Source organism: Pleurodeles waltl, chromosome 6, assembly GCF_031143425.1.
Source record: "Pleurodeles waltl isolate 20211129_DDA chromosome 6, aPleWal1.hap1.20221129, whole genome shotgun sequence".
Classification (NCBI taxonomy): domain Eukaryota; kingdom Metazoa; phylum Chordata; class Amphibia; order Caudata; family Salamandridae; genus Pleurodeles; species Pleurodeles waltl.
The window spans coordinates 70,604,308-70,625,544 of NC_090445.1; the positions used below are offsets into that span (position 1 = coordinate 70,604,308).

General features: G+C 49.5%; 1 long non-coding RNA gene across 1 annotated transcript in view; it reads left to right on the plus strand.

Moving 5' to 3' along the window:
• LOC138299210 (uncharacterized) overlaps positions 1 to 21,237 on the plus strand; it is a 42,063-nt gene that overhangs the window by 14,368 nt on the left and 6,458 nt on the right. The window lies entirely within an intron of this gene.

A 21,237-nucleotide genomic window follows, 5' to 3' on the forward strand; every position in this document is an offset into this window, starting at 1 on the left:
CTGAACAGTCCAGAACCGCCATGGCAAAGCACCGCTGAACAGGGCAAAGACCGTCATGGCAAGGCACCGCTAAACAGGGCAAAGACCGCCATGGCAAAGCATCGCTGAACAGTCCAGAACCGCCATGGCAAAGCACCGCTGAACAGGGCAAAGACCGCCATGGCAAGGCACCGCTGAACAGTCCAGAACCTCCATGGCAAAGCACCGCTGAACAGGGCAAAGACCGCCATGGCAAAGCACCGCTGAACAGTCCAGAACCGCCATGGCAAAGCACCGCTGAACAGTCCAGAACCGCCATGGCAAAGCACCGCTGAACAGGGCAAAGACCTCCCTGGCAAGGCACCGCTGAACAGGGCAAAGACTGCCATGGCAAAGCACCGCTGAACAGGGCAAAGACCGCCATGGCAAGGCACTGCTGAACAGGGCAAAGACCGCCATGGCAAAGCATCGCTGAACAGTCCAGAACCGCCATGGCAAAGCACCGCTGAACAGGGCAAAGACCGCCATGGCAAGGCACCGCTGAACAGTCCAGAACCTCCATGGCAAAGCACCGCTGAACAGGGCAAAGACCGCCATGGCAAAGCACCGCTGAACAGTCCAGAACCGCCATGGCAAAGCACCGCTGAACAGTCCAGAACCGCCATGGCAAAGCACCGCTGAACAAGGCAAAGACCTCCATGGCAAGGCACCGCTGAACAGGGCAAAGACTGCCATGGCAAAGCACCGCTGAACAGGGCAAAGACCGCCATGGCAAGGCACTGCTGAACAGTCCAGAACCGCCATGGCAGAGCACCGCTGAACAGGGCAAAGACCGCCATGGCGAAGCACTGCTGAACAGTCCAGAACCGCCATGGCAAAGCACCGCTGAACAGGGCAAAGACCGCCATGGCAAGGCACCGCTGAACAGGGCAAAGACCGCCATGGCAAAGCACCGCTGAACAGTCCAGAACCGCCATGGCAAAGCACCGCTGAACAGGGCAAAGACCGTCATGGCAAGGCACCGCTGAACAGGGCAAAGACCGCCATGGCAAAGCATCGCTGAACAGTCCAGAACCTCCATGGCAAAGCACCGCTGAACAGGGCAAAGACCGCCATGGCAAAGCACCGCTGAACAGTCCAGAACCGCCATGGCAAAGCACCGCTGAACAGGGCAAAGACTGCCATGGCAAGGCACCGCTGAACAGGGCAAAGACCGCCATGGCAAAGCACCGCTGAACAGTCCAGAACCGCCATGGCAAAGCACCGCTGAACAGGGCAAAGACCGCCATGGCAAGGCACCACTGAACAGGGCAAAGACCGCCATGGCAAAGCACCGCTGAACAGGGCAAGCACCGGGTAGGAATGAATGGCCCGCCACATCAGGCATCCTTATCCCATGTGCAGCTGGGACAGTGACAGGACAGGAACTTTCATGGGGAGACTCATCCAGTCTGGGCACCAGTCCCCCCCCAGTACCAGTAGAGACCTGCATCTACTTGAGAGACTGTGGCTTTGCACTCCCCAGGATGTAACAGTCGGCAACCCACCCACTGTAGAGACTTGAGAGACTGTGGCTTTGCACTCCCCAGGATGGCACAGTGGACAAGCCACCCACTGTAGAGACTTGAGTGACTGTGGCTTTGCACTCCCCAGGATGTAACAGTGGGCAACCCACCCACTGTAGAGACTTGAGAGACTGTGGCTTTGCACTCCCCAGGATGGCACAGTGGGCAACCCACCCACTGTAGAGACTTGAGAGACTGTGGCTTTGCACTCCCCAGGATTTAACAGTGGGCAACCCACCCAATGTAGAGACTTGAGAGACTGTGGCTTTGCACTCCCCAGGATGGCACAGTGGGCAAGCCACCCACTGTAGAGACTTGAGAGACTGTGGCTTTGCACTCCCCAGGATACATCAATGGGCATGGAGCCCCGTCGTGGATCTGGCTTTGCACTCATCCGGCTGAGGTGCTCCCCCTTCCCTTCCCCCTGATGTGCCTTTAGTATTTCAATCTGATGCCCCGGCAGTGTTCTCTCTGATTGTGGTCAGGTATCCTTTGTGGGCCTCGCCCATGCATTTTTGGACTGTTGGTGCACGGACATTGTAATTTTCATATCTGCACCACTTCTCGTATTGTATATATTTATGACTGATTTACAAAGATATATATGAATATTTTTTTATGACATGTATATTGCCACATTACAATGTTTGACCGAATTTCGCATTGTCTTTTCATTCTTCCGGGGGGATTGTGGGTTGTTACTGTGATTTTTGTGAATGCATTGGTGTGTATGTTGTAATATGCGAGGGTGTGGGTGTTTGGTGGGTGTCCCCCTAACTTTTGCCTCCCCCCTCCCCTGTGTCGTAGGTGCAGTACTCACCGTTGTCTTTGGCGCCTACGTAGCTGTTGGTCGTAGAGGAGCAGAAAGACAAGGGCAGGGAGTATTTGGAGTTCCGGCTCCATGGAGTCCTCGTTCCTCATGGGGTGTGTTCAGGTGAGCGTTTTCCCATAGCAAAAGCTGTTTCCGCTGTGTTTTTATCCACGGTGAACCGCCCCGGAAAAGGTGGCGGATTGGCGGGTTGTAATACTGTGGGCGGTACATTGTCTTCCGCCTGTCTGTTGGCGGTGACCGCCGCGCTGCTTGTTTGCACCGCCATGGCGTGCGGTGTGTTAAAGTGGCTGTCTTTGTTGACGGTTTCCGCCAGGGTCATAATTCCCTTTTTTTGTCCGCCGGACTGTTTGCGGTATTTCCGCAGCTTTAACACCGTCCGCCAGGGTTGTAATGACCACCAGTGTCTGAATCCCAGTATCTAACCACTTTTTCATTTGATTGATTTAGATAAGCATTTACAAGATTGCTTCAAGGGAATAAGAATAGTCATGGACTCACTGTAGAGAGAATAATGGAGATCTTACAGGAAGAACCAGAGGTGTTATCATACAGTGATGACATCCACATTACAGATGACAACTCAACTGAACGTCTAAATAGGGTTGACATAATGGTAACACTCTGAGCCAAAAATGGGTATAAAATAAATACAAAACAATAAAATTACATAACAGTATAATTTTCCTTGGATATTAACTATCCAGTAATGGGAAATGATTGGCACCTGACTTTCAACAGAAGTGTGGAACTTTAAAATCTCTAAGTACTCTAAGAAAGTTGCAAGCCCTGACTAGGTTTTCAATCTTTGGAAGAGCTTACTTGCCACAATATGCTTAGTGAGTTAAGCCCATATGTGAATTAATTACTCCTACGTTTTCTGTAAAGAATTGGATGAAAACACATACAGCTCTCGAAGATGAACCACAAACAGACATGTTGGAGACTAAGAGTGAGATGAACAAAGGTAAGCGTTTGCAATTACCAAATAGAAAAGTTTGACATGTTTTGCAATTCCCAGTGGGTCCCAAATAGACCTACCTCATAAATAAAAATCACAGGGATGGTGGCCTGACCCCCATGTCTGTGATTGCTTTTCAATAAAGCTTTTTCTGGAAATAGACCCCATTTTTCTTGAAGGAAATAACATTTTTGAAGAGTAGCCGACCACTGCCTGCTTTAAAAAATATATTTTTACAACCATTCACAAAGGGGATGTGGTCCTTTGGAGTCTCATTTCCCATTTGTGAATGGGTTACCACCTACTTGAAGTAGGTAATTAAATGTGAATAATTTGTGACCGCATTTCGGAGATTCTGTAACAAGTTACTGAATTGCGATTTGCCCTTGGTACATCCAAAAATGCCTTTTTCAGTTTGCAAACGACCTGATTCTGTGAATCTGGGCATAAGTACTTACGGGTGCAGGACAACAAGAAAAAACTAGTAACTAGGGTTGTTACCAGCACTTTAGGCTACATATATGCAGTTTAAAATGAGGGACAGATAATGCCCTTAGCATATAGATCACATTTATATTCCACTGCAGAGGAACAATTTATTGCTACTGGGAAAGTCCTTGCAACAGTTCACATAGTCAAGAGTGACCTTTTTTACAAGGCAAACAAAAAACAGAGGTTCCCCTACACTTCCTCAAGAAGCACCCACTAAAACTAGTATTCCCAAAGTGCATGATCTACGCCTTCATTGGATGCAGGGGGCTATGTCTTTACATGCAACTGACTTCAAGTTTGAGTATGATCTGGCATTTCAGATTCAAGAATTTCTACAATGCAAGCAGAACACAAACTACAAATATTTTACCACTAGGTGAGAGCAAGAGCGTGTTCTACACAAACAGGTCTGCACAGTCTGCAGTTGGCACTAAACACAAATATTCAACTGTTTGTACTGCAGAGCAGCACATTTTTTAAGGTGTCAACTTCAAGGCGCTTAAACCACACACTAAAGTTTTAAGTGATTCCAGTGAACAGATAGCAGAAAAGATGCAAGTTCTTCAGAAGGCTAATCTGTCAGTTCCTACAAGTATTTTGTAATACTCAGCTTTGCGACAGAGGTGCCTAAATAGATTCAGAGGTTCAAAAGGTAAATTGATAAAAAGAAGAAAAAAAACTCTAGGGAAATGTAGCTGTTCTTCCTTCGGTCCACAAAAGTGAAGGAATTCACTTTGAAGGGAACTGTTTTGCTGATATAGCTGCCAAGAAAGCTGTGCAATGTTTAAAGGTAGCTGTTGTAATTTGGTTGCAAAATAAAACATTATAGTACCTTTATTGTGGAAATACAAGTAACACTGAGAGGTGAAAAGCCCATAGAGCTTCATTCTTAAATATCTTATAGCCTCACCAAAGATAATATTCCTTTGGATTTTGTACCTGGAGTCAGGAATAGTCATATATCTAATGACTGTTCTAGATTGGATTTAATCAGTGCAGATCATGAACAGATAGCTTCTGCTCTTTCTGGCATTAGTACAACTGGATGAATGCTACAGCAACAATACTGATGCCATATTTACCCACGAATGCAAAAAGTACATGCAGCAATTTAACATTTGTCAGAAGATAAAGCATTCAACTATTGTAAGACCAGTACCAACTCCCTTTATGAAATCCGACAAAACATTCAATGCAATTTTCCTTGGCCATATCAGGCAACCCCCAAGTTTCAAGCAATATAAATACATACTGGTTGTGGTTGATTCATGCTCTAGGTTCCTTTAGGTTTAGCTAGAAAATATTGCCACTGCTCAAGCAGGCATAAATGACTTAACATTCCTACAAGCAATGGAAGCAGTTCCCACATTTCATTCAGATAATCGTCCTGCGTTCACCAGTAAGATGCTTGTAAATGCTATGTCTCCTCTGGGAGTACAACTGCTATACTTGCATCTGTTCTGTCAGGAATCAAACAATGTTATAGACAAAGCCAATGTAATGCATAAACAAACATTGACTGCAAGGGTATTAGATACGGGATTGTCATGGCTACATAGCCTTTATTGGGGTTGCGAGAGCACTAAACAACCTGCTTAAGTGAGTATTAGGTGTTCATATTCAACGCACTCTTTGTTTGTACCAGATTACCTGATTGTGTTCTCCTTGGAAGAGTGGTGAGTCCAAAGCAAACCCCTTCAATTACTTTCTCAGAGGTGTTGAGAGGTGCTGGGAAGCCATCCTAACGTGGTCACTAGCCAGTGATTGTGTTTCCAAACCTATCATCAGTAAATTTTAAAGGGAAACTACCCTCCTTTTGCAGCACTTTATTTCATGTTGCCATTTATTTCATTTCAATCAACATGAGTAGGCCTATTAAAAAGAAAAACCTCTCACTCGCTCTCATGGAAAACAAACCATAGCTAGTTTTGGCCCAGGTTCCATATTATAGTGAATGAAGACCGTCTGGCTGTGAACAAGGCAACATAAAAGAGACAAGTGACCGACCCTCAAAGTGTTTAGTAACAGACAGGTTCTTCAAAAGATTCTTCTAAGCTCTTTTTGCTGACCATCTTCTGCCCTTCGTCACTCCCATTCCAAGATCATTATCCAATAATACAGCCTTTTAGCTGCTGAGGCTCCTCCCCCTCCATGTGATGAGCCCTTTTTTGATGTTTGATGCTAGGCTAAGCTCACCCTTTCCCAGCTTTCAGAAACAAGAGGTAAAAATAATCATAATGTTTGCATTTTTTAAAGCTTTAGTTGATATTTCCTTTTTTGGGGGGAGATTTCTACATACTTGTAGTTTGTGATGGAAGTGGGTGTGTATTCATTGGTGAACCCAGAAATGTATACAATTCTGAAAAGAAAACAAAATTCCAAATTCAGCAAAGGGTTGTTTGCATAGATCACTCATTGTTTCCCCAAAGCAATCAATTGTTAAAATAAAAAAATAGGAACAAAATAGGATATATAGAAATAGATGCCATTTTCATCTGATGGCCAATTTACAAAAGAAATATACTATTGCATCCATTAGACACTTCTGGTCACAGGGGTATATAGTATTTGTTTGTTTGTTGAAAAAAACACAATACATTGAGTCATCAACTAACCTTCTGCATATAATGATTTTTTATATATGGACTAGCCATGGAACAAATTACATAGTTAAATCTAAAGAATGAAAATGGGTATGAATGAAAACTATGCATTTTTTAAGTGTGCCTAATATATGGAGGTTAAGTATAGTGGTTATTTGTGCAGCTCTGAATATAAAGTTATCCGTACTATATTGTTATTCTGATGTGCTCTTTCTTTCAAAACTGGCTTACATTTAAAGGCTTAAAACGGAGAGAAATTCGATTGATAATGTACGTCCTGGAAAAAAACTTTTTTTTGCTAGCAGCACTTTGGTGCACAGAAGTGTTTTTTGTGTAAAAACAAAAGGAGTGTCTTTTTGTATCTTTTTCACAACCACTTTCACTTCGTTCTTCTAAATGTATAAACCCCAACCATGGTACCAAGCTTCTCACTGCTCTCCACTTCCTTCACCTTGCTCAGTAAACCCCAATCACAATACTAAGCTCCTCGCCACTTTTACATGCTGTTACATTGTTGCCATGCATCCACGTTTCTTTTTCTTACAGAATTGGTACATATATTAATACTTGACCCCTGACAAAGACCACCTAAGCTCGAAATGCATTGAAGAATTTTGAAAGAACTATGGTGGTCATTCTGACCTCGGCGGTAAAAGGCGCTTACCGCCGGTCAGAAATCCTCCATAATTCCGCCGCGGTCGCGGTAATCCGCCACGGTCATTCTGACCCGCAGCAGCCAAACCGCCGAAAATCCGACAGCCACAACAGACCGCCAGACCAGCGGTCGGCGGAAAAGTGGAGGTGACCAAACCTCCACCGTCACGCCAACAGAAATACGCCCATGCCATTCTGACCCACGAATCCACGCGGCGGTCTTTCAAACGCGGTTTTCCATTGGCGGTACACACCGCCGCAGTCAGAATACACACAAACGAACAAAACTCAGCAACATTGGACGATTTGAATTCCACACACCTGATACACATACACACACCACTCCCACACACACAATACAATATAAAACACACACCCACATCACCCACAAACCCCTTCGACCAAAATCCAAAAAGAAGCACTGAGAGACACAGCAGCGATCATAGAACACCATCACACAGAGGCACACTACACCATCACCCACACAATATCCACACACAAAACAACACACACCACCACACTCAACACACTTAACTACACATACTCCACCCCACACATCATACACACCACTCCATGGCACCCCAAAGACACCCCCGCTTCTCAGACGAAGAACTCAGGGTCATGGTGGAGGAAATCGTTCGGGTAGAGCCCCAGCTCTTCGGCACACAGGTCCAATACACCAGCATTGCCCGGAGGACGGAGCTATGGCAGAGGATTGTCGACAGGGTCAACGCTGTGGGACAGCACCCCAGAAATCGGGAAGACATCAGGAAGCGATGGAACGACATACGGGGGAAGGTGCGTTCCATGGTATCCAGGCACAACATCGCCGTGCAGAAGACTGGCGGAGGACCCCCACCTCAACCCCCACAATTTACAACATGGGAGGAGGAAGTCTTGAACATCCTGCATCCTGACGGCCTCGCAGGAGTCGGCGGAGGAATGGATTCTGGTAAGTTGAAGCTTCAATACTGCTTCCCCCCCACCTGCATGCCAAATCATACCCCAACCCTCACCCCCATCCTCGAACCCCCACCCTCACCCCCACCCCCATCCTCACCCCCACCCTCACCCCCACCACCATCCTCACCCCCACCACCATCCTCACCCCCACCCCCAGCACACCTATTCCCTGCCAATGTCTCACCATCACAACCCACACATCCCAAAACCTAGGCCTGCATGCTTCCACTAAGCATGGACACCCATCACCAAAGCATGCCCAATGCATATACACATCCCCCCCACAAGCCACCCTCACCAAAGCCCCCACACACGAATGCCAGCACTTGGGGACACGGGAACCCACAGATACACCCATATGGCACACATTGAAACTATAACCATACCTCTATACCCCTGCAGGACCCGACCGCCAACACACCGCCACGGAGGGCCCAGAATTCTCCACACCCCCCACCCAAGAGGCCGTCAGCGATGACAGCAGCTCTGTCGACCTGGACACTGATGACCAGCCCGGACCATCGGGGACCTCTGGACAGTCGGTTCCCCTCAGACAGCCACAGGCCACTACAGACCCAAACCCCTCTGGGAACACCAGCACAGCTCCCACCCAGCGGGCCCATGCCTCTGTCTCCAGGGCGCGTCAATCAGCGGTGTGTCTACCACTACAGGGCACCCAGGATAACCCACCACCCCAACAACAACAGGGACCTGGGGGCAGTGGTAGTGGGCACACCGGCCAGGGGGCAGAGGCCCAGGGAAACAGGGGAACTGGGAGGGCAGCTGTGCGACAGGGGGGGGACGGGCCCAGGGAACCCACTCTCCACGAGGCCCTCACCACCATCATGGGAGCATACAACCGCTCCCAGGAGACGATGGCGACGGTACTGGCCAGGTTCCAGGAGATCCAGGTACTGCAGGAGGAAAACTATCGGGGGTACAGGGAGGACATCAGAGCCCTCACCTCCACCCTGGTTACCATGGTAGGGCTGCTGCAGGAACTCATCAACACCAGGACGGACACTCAACAACAACAAAGGGCCCCTGCCACTAGCCTGGACCAAGAACAGCCAACCACCTCCGCCGGCGCTAGTGGACAGGAGGCCCCCGCACAACAGCAGCCCACCAGACCCCCACCTCCTGCAGGAGAAGAACCACCCCGCAAGAGGGCCCTGAGATCTCGCAAGAAGACAGAGTAGGATGTCAAGACCCCCGCCAGCAAAGGATACCACCTGATGTCATCCCACTGTCCCACATTGTCACCCTGTCCATCCTTGAACTGCCCATGCTCCATCTCTCCACAGGCCTATGGACAATGCACCTGTGTGACTGTTACTCTGGACTCTGCCATGGACATTCCTTCACCATAGCCCCCACCCACTTGAAACCACCCATCCCATTTTGAGCACTGAAATAAACACCTATTTTGCACAAAACTATCTGGAGTCTGGCTGTGATTTCAAAATATTGTAATTGACATGACAGTGCAAATATGTCCTTGTACATAGTGAAGTCAACAAACCGCTGCCACAAAGCTGTAGTCCATTGGGAAACGAAGCACAGGACTCGTAGTGGGGACCCCAGATCTGAAATAGGGAGGGAAAAGCCACAACTCAGTCATCATACACTGGGGCAAATAGACAGGCAGCAGAGATGCAGGAGAGTAGTTTACATTTACTAAATTATGTTTGAATTGTTACCTGTGTCCTATTGGAAGTACTGTGCAATGATTCTGTCCCTGTTGTCTGTTTCAGCCCCGTCGTCTTCCTCCTCGTCACTCTCCACAGGTTCCACAGCTGCCACAACACCACCGTCTCAACCATCCTCCTGCAGGAAAGGCACCTGGCGGCGCAAAGCCAGGTTGTGAAGCATGCAGCAGGCCACGATGATGTGACACACCTTCTTAGGTGAGTACATTAGGGATCCACCTGTCATATGCAGGCACCGAAACCTGGCCTTTAGGAGGCCGAAGGTGCGTTCGATCACCCTCCTAGTACGCCCATGGGCCTCATTGTACCGTTCCTCTGCCCTGGTCCGGGGATTCCTTACTGGGGTCAGTAGCCACGACAGGTTGGGGTACCCAGAGTCCCCCAATAGCCATACACGGTGTCTCTCTAGCTGTTCCATCACGTAAGGGATGCTGCTATTCCTTAGGATGTAGGCGTCATGCACTGACCCAGGGAATTTGGCATTGACATGGGAGATGTACTGGTCAGCCAAACACACCACCTGGATGTTCATAGAATGGTAACTTTTCCTGTTCCTGTACACCTGCTCACTTTCTTGGGGGGGAACCAAAGCCACATGGGTCCCATCAATGGCACCAATGACGTTGGGAATATGTCCAAGGGCATAGAAATCACCCTTCACTGTAGCCAATTCGCCCACCTCAGGGAAAAGGATGTAGCTCCTCATGTATTTCATCAGGGCAGACAACACTCTGGATAACACCTTCGAAAACATGGGCTGAGACATCCCAGAAGCAATTCCCACTGTTGTCTGAAATGACCCACTTGCCAAGAAATGGAGTACTGACAGGACCTGCACCAGAGGGGGAATCCCTGTGGGTTGGCGGATGGGGGACATCAGGTCGGGCTCCAGCTGGGCACACAGTTCATGTATAGTGGCACGGTCAAGCCGGTAGGTCAGGATAATGTGGCGTGCTTCCATTGTCGACAGGTCCACCAGCGGTCTGTACACGGGAGGATTCCTCCTTCTCCTCGCCAAACCCAGCGGACGGTGCCTAGGAAGGACAACATGGAGCACACAGTCAAGCAACCCACAGGTACATACTCACAGCTTGCACAGTAAACGATTCTCTATGCAGTGAATAGCGTGTATGAGTGGCTATGCAAGGCCTAGGCCTGTGTGACGCAGTTGAAATTGAGCCATGTGGACCCTCGAAATGGCGGCTGCCTGACCTGTGAAGTGTGACAATGGGATGTGAGGTCAATGCGCTGGCGTGGCACACCGTGGCGGTAGGCGGTCGAAGACCGCGGCGCGAAGCCGCATTGGATAACATTGAAGCCTATGGGTATCAGGAGCCAATGGCGAAGTGCGCCGGCGGTGGCGGTACGCCCCGCCGCGGTACGCACCGCCGCGGGCGTGACCGCCATTTTCTATCTACTTATTCACTCGCGACTTGAACTTTCACAGGAGAGGACCTATACTGCAAGTGTTGCTGTGACCTCGGTGTGGAAGGGACAATGGCTGCTGCGACTGGGGAAAGGGCCCCTGCCTTCACTGGAGAAGAGTTGGAGAAACTTGTGGATGGGGTCCTCCCCCAGTATGCGCTACTCTACGGTCCTCCAGACCAACAAGTGAGTTTAATTCAATATGGATTTGGGGCCACTGGCTGGCTTGGGGGCCTGGCGGGGGGCATGTTGGGCCTGGCGGGGGGCCTGGCGGGGATGGGGGGCATGTTGGGCCTGGCGGGGGGCCTGGCGGGGGGCCTGGCGGGGATGGGGGGCATGTTGGGCCTGGCGGGGGGCATGGCGGGGATGGGGGCATGTTGGGCCTGGCGGGGGGCCTGGCGGGGATGGGAGGCATGTTGGGCCTGGCGGGGGGGCATGGCGGGGGGCCTGGCGGGGATGGGGGGCATGTTGGGCCTGGCGGGGGGGCATGGCGGGGGCCCTGGCGGGGATGGGGGGCATGTTGGGCCTGGCGGGGGGCCTGGCGGGGATGGAGGGCATGTTGGGCCTGGCGGGGGGCCTGGTGGGGGGCCTGGCGGGGATGGGGGGCGTTGGGCCACTGGCAACGAAAATGCAGACAAACTTGAACGTGGTATTTCTCCCTCCCTGTACGTGTCACATACGTCCGCGCCCATGAGAAGATCGGGATTTGGCGTGCCATCGCCAAGGAAGTCCGGACCCTGGGGGTCCACCATCGACGGGGCACCCACTGCCGCAAGAGGTGGGAGGACATCCGCCGCGGGACCAAGAAGACCGCTGAGTCTCTGCTGGGGATGGCCTCCCAACGTAGGCGGGGTGCCTGCCGTCAACTGACCCCCCTGATGTTCCGGATCCTGGCGGTGGCCTACCCTGATTTGGATGGGCGCGTGAGGGCAGCACAGCAGACACAAGGGGGTGAGTACAAGCATAATCTACTCTGTTGTCGCGCAGTGGAGGTGTCTGGGTGGGGGAGGAGGGCTGTGGGTCCCCCTAGGCCAGGGCGATATCTGTAGGCTGGGCACCCCCGTAAGCCCCTGTGTCCCCAGCCACCACCCTCAGTAGTGTGCCAGTACAGCCATCCCTGGGCCGTGTCATCCATGGGTGCAGTTGTCAACTCTAGGCGTGTAGGGCATGTTCCACGGAATGCGTAGCGGACCCCAAGTGCGCAACTTAGTGCAGGGGGCATCTGTGTCTGTCATGTCCGCTAACTGTACCGGTGATCCATGTACTCAAAATCTCTTTATTTCTCTCTCCCCCCCCCCTTTTTGTTTGTCTTTCTGTGCTTGTGTGCATCAGCATCATCAGGCGGAGGAGAAGTGGCATCGGGGCAGGAGGGAGCTGCATCTCACATGGCCCAGGAGGGCCATGCCACAGAGTCTGACTGGACCAGGGAGACGGAGGGCGAGGGGAGCTCCACAACGGGGACGACTGGAGCCTGCAGCGACATGGACACGTCCTCGGAAGGGAGCTCCCTTGTGGTGGCGGCAACATCCGTGCCCCCCGCCATTACAGGTACAGCCGCCACCCAGCGCACCATCTCCGCCCTCCCAGCAGCCCCTCAGCGTTCGCCCCGTGCCCGCTCTGCCAGGAAGCCGGGCATCTCCTTCGCCCCAGGCACCTCAGGCCCTGCCCCTGTTACCCCCGCTGCCCTCAGTGAGGAGGTCATTGACCTCCTCTGAACGCTCATTGTTGGGCAGTCTACCCTTTTGAATGCCATCCTGCGGGTGGAGAGGGAGGTTCATCGCAGCAATGCGTACCTGGAGGGCATTCATTCGGGTCAGGCTGCCCATCAGCGATCGTTCCAGGCTCTGGCCTCAGCACTGACGGCAGCCATTGTCCCTGTCTCCTGCCTCCCTCTACTAACTCCCTCCTCCCAGTCTCCTGTTCCTCTGCCTGTCCCACCCACACCATCAGACCAGCCTGCACACACCTCAACACCCAAGAGCAGCTCATCCAAACATAAGCACCACAGATCACGCAGACATTCACACAAGCAACATTCCGATGCAGACATGCCAACAGTCACTACCACCTCTGTGACCCCCACCTCCTCGTCTCCCTCCTCCCTCCCTGTGACGTCTACACTCACACCTTCATTCACCTCACCATCAGCCAGTGTTTCCATCACCAGCACACCCTCCAGTACAGTCCGCACACGTGCAGTCACCACCACCACTGCCATTTACACGTCCCCTGTGTCCTCTCCCACTGTGTCTGTCACCCCCTCTTCCACACCACACAAACGCAGCCACCCACCCACCCAACAGCCATCCACCTCACGACAGCCTATCCCTCCTGCACCTGCACCCAAAGACAGCAAACGTGACTCACCTACAACCACATCCTCTCCCTCCACTCCCATTCCCACTGTACCTACCACTCTCCATTGTCCCAAGAAAATCTTTCTCGCTACTGCTAACTTCTTTCCTGACCCTGAGCCCCCCCCTCCTTCTCGTCGGGGTAAGAAGAGCACCTCAGCCACCACCAGCCCTGCAGCCCCCTTGACAAGGGTGCAGGGGTATTGGAGCCCACCAGCCCGCATGTCTGGATCTTCGCCCAGCAGCAAGGGGACAGGCAGCCCACCCCCTGGGAAGAGGAGCAGAAGGCGGAAGGGCCGCCGCAGGAGCCCGGGTTCTATATCCCCCCAGGACACTAGCCAGCCACCGTCAACAGCCACAGCTCCAAAGGGAGGAAAGGGCCACAGACTCCCGACTAAGGAGGGCAAGGGCAGCAAGGCGGAGAAGTCAGGCAGCAGGCCTGCTGCCTATGGAGGACCCGTCACAGCTGCCCAGGAGGAGCCTACAACCCCCATAGCCGCTGCCCATGGAGGACCCGTCACAGCTGCCCAGGAGGAGCCCACAACCCCCATAGCCGCTGCCCAGGGAGGAACCGTCACAGCTGCCCAGGGAGAGCCCACCACCCCCATAGCCGCTGCCCAGGGAGGAACCGTTACAGCTGCCCAGGGAGAGCCCACCACCCCCATAGCCGCTGCCCAGGGAGGACCCAGCCCAGCTGGCCAGGAGGGCCCCACCACCCACAGCCCAGGTGGGCATTGAAGGAGCACCATCCCCGCTGCCCAGGAGGGCACCACCAGGCAATGAGCAGTTGGCCATAGAATGGCCGCCGTCTCCAGCACCGCTCCGCTGGGGACCGCCGTCTCAAGAACCGCTGAACTGGGCCCTTCAAGGCAAGAACCGCTGAACTGGGCCCTTCAAGGCAAGAACCGCTGAACTGGGCCCTTCCAGGCAAGAACCGCTGGCCCTTTGGCAGACGTGGCAGGGCAGGATCTGTCTCGGGCAGGGCTGCAGGATGTCCTCTGGCCAACATGCCTCCTCCAGTGGCAGTGGAGTCTGTTATGGACTGTTTGGACTGTGGCTTTGCAGTCCCCAGGATGGCCCAGTGGGCAGGCCACCCACTGTATGGACTGTATGGACTGTGGCTTTGCTCTCCCCAGGATGGCCCAGTGGGCAGGCCACCCACTGTATGGACTGTATGGACTGTGGCTTTGCTCTCCCCAGGATGGCCCAGTGGGCAGGCCACCCACTGTATGGACTGTATGGACTGTGGCTTTGCTCTCCCCAGGATGGCCCAGTGGGCAGGCCACCCACTGTATGGACTGTATGGACTGTGGCTTTGCTCTCCCCAGGATGGCCCAGTGGGCAGGCCACCCACTGTATGGACTGTATGGACTGTGGCTTTGCACTCCCCAGGATGGCCCAGTGGGCAGGCCACCCACTGTATGGACTGTGGCTTTGCTCTCCCCAGGATGGGCCAGTGGTCATGGAGTCCCCTCGTGGATCTGGCGTCGTGTACTCAAGTGGCTGAGGTGCCCCCCCTTCCCTTCCCCCTGAGGTGCCTGTCCTTTTTTCTTTCTGATGCCCCTGCAGTGTTCTCTCCGTGGAGTTCTTGTCGTGGGACTGGGCCTTGCCCCTTTGCTCAGGACCCCTGTGGTCCACGGACAGTGGTTGGACTACATATAGTAGATGTATATATTTTGTACATAGTTTATTTATTTATTTGGATTACTGCTGTCCATTTTTCAATATATCTGCCCGTTTAAGATCTCTTCTTTTGGTCTTTGCATTATTTCGGAGGGGGGGGTTTGTGGGTTGTGACAGTGATCTGTGGGAATGCATTGATGTGTGTGTTGTAGTGGGCGTGGGTGGGTGGGTGTGTGCCGGTAATCTTTTCCCTCCCCTGTGTCGTAGGTGCAGTACTCACCGATGTCTTCCGCGCCGCCGGGCGTGCTCCTGGTACAGGAGCAGGTATAGGAGTGCGGGGATGACCTGTAACTCGGGTTCCATACTGCCGGAATCTCGCGTGGAGTATGTGGAGGTGAGCGTTTTCCCGTTCGTAGTCTGTTTCTGCCGTGTTTTTATCGGCGGGGCTCCCGCCCCGGAAAAGGTGGCGGATTGGTGGGTCGTTATCGGGTAGGCGGTACATTGTCTCCCGCCGGGCTGTTGGCGGTGACCGCCAGGCTGTTTGTTTGTACCGCCGTGGCGGTCGGAGTGTTGAAGCGGCGGTCTCTGTTGGCGGTAACCGCCAGGGTCAGAATTCCATTTTTTGGACCGCCAGCCTGTCGGCGGTATGGTCGCGGCTTTAACACCGACCGCCAGGGTTGGAATGAGGGCCTATGTTCCAATAGAAATAATATTGATGGAAAGAAAAATCATTTTTGGTTGAATTCAAATATTTTGAATACCTACTTATAAATAAACAGCACAAAAAATATGAGAAGATTACTAAAATTAAACAGGTCTCGGCAGGTAAAGTGGTGCCTGGCTATGAAACTTCAAGCAAGGGTGGAACACAGATTAACTGTACACAGTTTGGACCGGTTATGTGAAGCTGTTGGCACACTCTCACTATTTTACACGTTTTTATTACAAGTTTTGAAGTATCGAAACTATTGCAATAACATCTACAGTGTGTCACTGGAGGAGAGAAGCCTTCTAATACCTCTATTTTCACATTCTGTCTCCATTGTCTTAGCACTGATTTGGAATTTATCTCTACTGTGTACTTATAGTGAGGACCAGAGTTTCCATAAGAAATGTATTTTACACACCTTTATGAAACTTTTCCGAAACAAAAGTCTCATCACCTCAGCTCCTTCCTGGAAAGTTTTAGGGTGGAAATCAAGCTTGAGTGTGGGGGACAGGTAGGAGGTTTCCAATTTTAGGAATCGGGGTCTCAGTCTTCCTGTCCTTTAAAAAAATGCCAATACCATATGGGGCTCCCTTAAGTCTTGTGTAGGAGTTTACGGGGGTTCCAGGGGTTGAAATAATAAACAAGAAATTTCAGTATAGCAGTAGATTTTTTTTTTTTTTTAAAGCAGACTACTGTTTTTAATTAAAATCCTGCCACCATTGGCCAGAGTCCTGGAGGTTGGTGCATCATTCTTTTTATGGTAGGGGGCATGTGGCCGCCCTCCCCACACTTTATCATGGCGGCAAAGAATCCCATACACTGGGGCCTGAGCCATTACATTGTTTGGAGAGGGGGCGCGCCTAAGCCAATTAATGTTCCTGGGGACCCAATCTCCAGTGGCCAGAAGTATTTTTTTAATTTGGGGATGTTGCAAGGAGGCCCCTCCCTGAGCCATTTAATGGCCCAGGAGATCCCATCCCCCATGGCCTGAGCTATGACATGTTTTTTTGTTACGAGGGGGCTTGTGTGGGCCTGTCCCGAACCATTTAATGGCTCCACCCCTTGTGCCTGCAGTGTTTTTTATTTAGGGAAGTGGCATGGGCTCCACTTCCCAAGCCAAATAATGGCCCTGGGGACCCCATCCACACAGCTTGATTGCAGACAGTGTCCCCAGGATCTCATCCCCCTGTGCTATATCCCTGCCGAAGCTCTCCCAGTCAGGGAATATAGGCTTGCACCCTCCCGGCTCGAGCAGAAACAAAAGCTGTGAAACAGCCAGTGCTGGGGTAGCAACGCAGTCATCTTGAGAGTGGGGGTTGAGAGAGAAGGAGCAACACATACAATGATGCCAGGGGAAGAGGAAAGAAAGTACCTCAATCACAGTGTGAACAGTGGAAAGACAGTAATTAAGATGAAGCCCTGAGTATTTTGTCCATGCTCCAAATGAAAGAATAGTATGTAAAGCTGGCATGCTCTTACCAACTAGATGTCCTTACCTGTGTCTCCAACTGTTTATATATTTTCACACAGAAATTTTAGTTAAGATCTTTTAAAATGTGGACATTTTGGCCACTGTAATATCTAACGATGCACCCACTTGGGTTGATCTGGATGGGTTTCATAAAAAAGAAGCTACGTGGAAGTTTAATACTTCCTTCTTAAATTGTAAAACTTGATAATGCTTCTTATTAAATAATAAAACATTTGTTTCTGCATTTCATGATTTTATTAAGAATTATTTCTTATTTCTCTCAAACCCATATCACTTCAATCAATATTGGTTTGGATATTTTTGAAGCTGCTACAAGAGGTTTTATTATCGGTTTTGCCGCCATTAGGAAAAAAGCTAGGAGAGTTTTGCAACATATGTTGAAGGATAAGTCATCAGAACATAAGTACCACACTATAAGTGAAACAATAAATCTCAATTTAAAATATATTAGAGAAAAGGTCAATTTATTGATTGAAAGGTGGCCCTGCCTTCTTTCTTGGTTGGGAAGTTTGGATACCATTCTTATAATGTTGCTTCCAATTATCAACTACCCAATATCAAAGCTCCCAATACATTTTAATTTGTTCTTTTTAACACAATACGTATTTGTCTAAATTCTTGTGAAATAATGCCAATCCAGAATTTCATTAGATAAACCCATGAAAGGAAAATCTATAGGTTAGTGTTATCTTAAACATCATTTTGCTTTATTTCTTTAATTTATTCAGCCACATGTAGGCAAAACATTTGCTTGTTTGGTTATTAAACTGGACAAGAATATTTTACACACATACTGTGCAGTCACAAGCCTCTATGTTTTATAAAATCCTAAGTATGAACGCAGAGAAAACATAAATGCAGAATTGCAATTAGACAATGACTTGTTAGTTAACTTGGAAGTTAGTTCTGAGACAAGATTTGGTATAACATCTATTCCAGTTCGAGATCTGCAATTACTATTCAGATTTTGTTTTATTATTTATAAGAGATTATATTTTTTACTTGTGTCACTTTTTAAACTATTATTATTAGATAATGATAATTGTTGGTCTTCTTGAATGTGCATTGATTAAAATGAAAGCTCTATACAGCAATAAAATATATTTTCTTGGCACGAGCTAAGAGTTAACCGTTTTTGGCAAAGCCTTATCAGGTGCTGACACAATTTTATAGAGGGATCTTCGTAACCTTGAAGCTCCCAGGTGCTTTGCAGCCCTTTCTGCCATCTCTTGGGTTTCCTCCTCAGACTGAGGAACATGCTTGCTGAAATCAGTGATCAAGCAGATGAATTCCTTATTCCCTCATACTGAAATTCTTGATTTTCAACATATCTAGGGATTAAGTGTATGCAGGAGGCTTCCCCAGTATCGACAAGGCCCAGGTCACACTGTTGAGTTCACTTGTGTTTCTCAAGTTTGTCTGTGCCACTATTTTTCAGTCTAATTTCTGACCACTGTCCCCGTTCCTGTACATGTTCAATGGCATACATGCCGCCATTTGGGAATATGCAGGAAGAAGGTTTGGAAAAATAAAATTGATGCAAATGTAATTTCCCCTTTTAGTTGCCTGGGGAAGTTTTAGGGCCTGATTTAGATATTGGTGGACAAATTACTCCATCACAATGGTGACCGATATCCCGTCTGCTGAAATCTAAATCCCATAGGACATAATGGGATCTAGATTTATATTTAAATCAGGCCCTTAGTCAGGAGACTACACAATTAATATTTTCTGCCGTAAAACTTCTGGACCTTCCCATTTAATTCAGGAGTGTTGTGCATTAGGGGAGTTTGGGGTTGCTAGACTGTGCTTATATATTCTGCCTGCTACAGTCTAGTGCCTATGAACTTTTTTTTAGCACTTCCTTTTGCTTTGTGTCTATAGCTGTTTCGCACATGGTTGAACATCTTAGTCCAGATTCAGGTGAGGTGACGGCTGTGCCTGTCTTGGTTTTATGTGAAGTGTGGGGATTTATTCTCCGATTGTACCAGAGTTTGTAGAGCTTGGAACTGAAGCTATTTATTGTTTCTGGGGCTGTACTTGGATTATTGGGTCCTGTATTTCATGTCAAATAGAAGTGGGTGCCATCCTACTCGTGCTAAAATTACATTGGGTGAGTGCTACATTGAGACCAATGCAGGCAGCTGCTGAATCGTGTCACCAGTGGAGGGCGCCAAAGCATTTCAAACAGTCTAAAAAAATAGCCTTGGTGCAATTTTCAGTAATTACTAACAGGACACAGGGTGCATGTTTTCTGACTGGCTAGGGTATCACCTTGAGTAGCACAGCTTGGAGGCAGGGTCCCAGACTTTTTAGCAACTCTTTTTCCATCAGCGACACCCCGTTTGTGACACGATGAGCATGGTTTTCCGAGGCACCTCTGCGGCTACCAACACACACAGTGTACCACCAATACATCCCTCACTTAAGGAGCAGATGTTGTCAAGTGGTTAAGTTCTTAACTCGGAAAGATGAAGACATGGATTCTAAAGCCTCACTGGGCACTTGATAAAAACACCTAAACAATAACCCCTAAATTCATTTATATTAAAAAAACAAATACTCAAGACCATGATCACTCCGCCGTTAAAGAACTTTCTTGTGGAGGGCCATAAGCCCATACAATGTAGCCAGCGCCACACGCTTATTCCGGTTGCATCACCTCCCCAACGAGGAAGGGCTCAGTACTATACTTCGATCAGATACACAGAATAAATAAATGCTGCATGAAGCACGCCCACTCCTCTCACACACGCGTACAAACGTCTGCACGTATAACCGCAGCGTCAGGCCACTGTGACATGAACATACCACGTGCCAGGATCTCATGTACCTCATCCACTTTTTCCCCACATTGGTCCCACTATAACCACACACAACTCCAGTAGGTGCAGTGGACGGACTAGTAAACCATACCAATGAAGACAGGACTGGCTTTAGGACAGTGTGAGCGGTGCAGCCGCACCGGGTGCTGACCTGGATTTGGGGGTGCTGACCTCAGGGGGGCTCTGTGTTTAGCAATGACTTAGGAAACTTGCGATTTAAAAGCACTTGCTGAAAATGTCCTATTGCCTGCTGCCTGCTGGTAACAATTAAAACGTCAAGATACCTCTTGTGATTAATGTTCCTGTTTAGGAGAGATATATGAGTTTTGTCTAGCAGCAGCTGTGACTCGCCATAAAGTAGCATAGAGGGTTAATGTGCCTGCTGCAAAGAATAGAGCTATATTTTATGTACATAGCTGAGTAGATTAGTAATGCCAGTCTTCACAAGCTTTTTAAAACAAATAAATGTATGTGAAAGGGGGGCTATGGAGAAATGAGGGTTGGTAGTGAGCGGATCCGAGGAGATGGTCATATGGTGCAGGGGGGTGCCAAAAAAGACTGTTGCATAGGGTGCCACCAGCGTTAAAGTGGGCCCTGAATTAATATTAACATCACATAATGCTAAAACTAAAATCACAAAATACAAAACAAAAATACACATGCAAAAGAACATCATTGAAAATGCTGCATCTAGTGGTGTCAAGAAGGAAAGCATTAAAGTATTTCTAATTATTTTAACCCCTTTTCAAGCAACACATTTCACACAAAAACCAATTGTAGGGAAAAGACAGCTGCTAAAATTAAAATGCGAGGGGAAAAAAGAAAAATAACTAAAAACATTTTCTGTTTCTCTATGAAATTTTCTGCTCCTGACGGTGACCCAGCAGTCCCGGGGACACCCCACACAATCCTGGCATTACTCTCATGCTATACCTAGCATGAGAACAGCCCCAGGATTGGTCCAAGTCGCTTGGTCTGCTGCTCAGAAAGTGCATGGGAGCCTGTGCTGTTTCTCCAACCTAGCTGTGACAAACCTAAGTGTGCATGTTTGTTT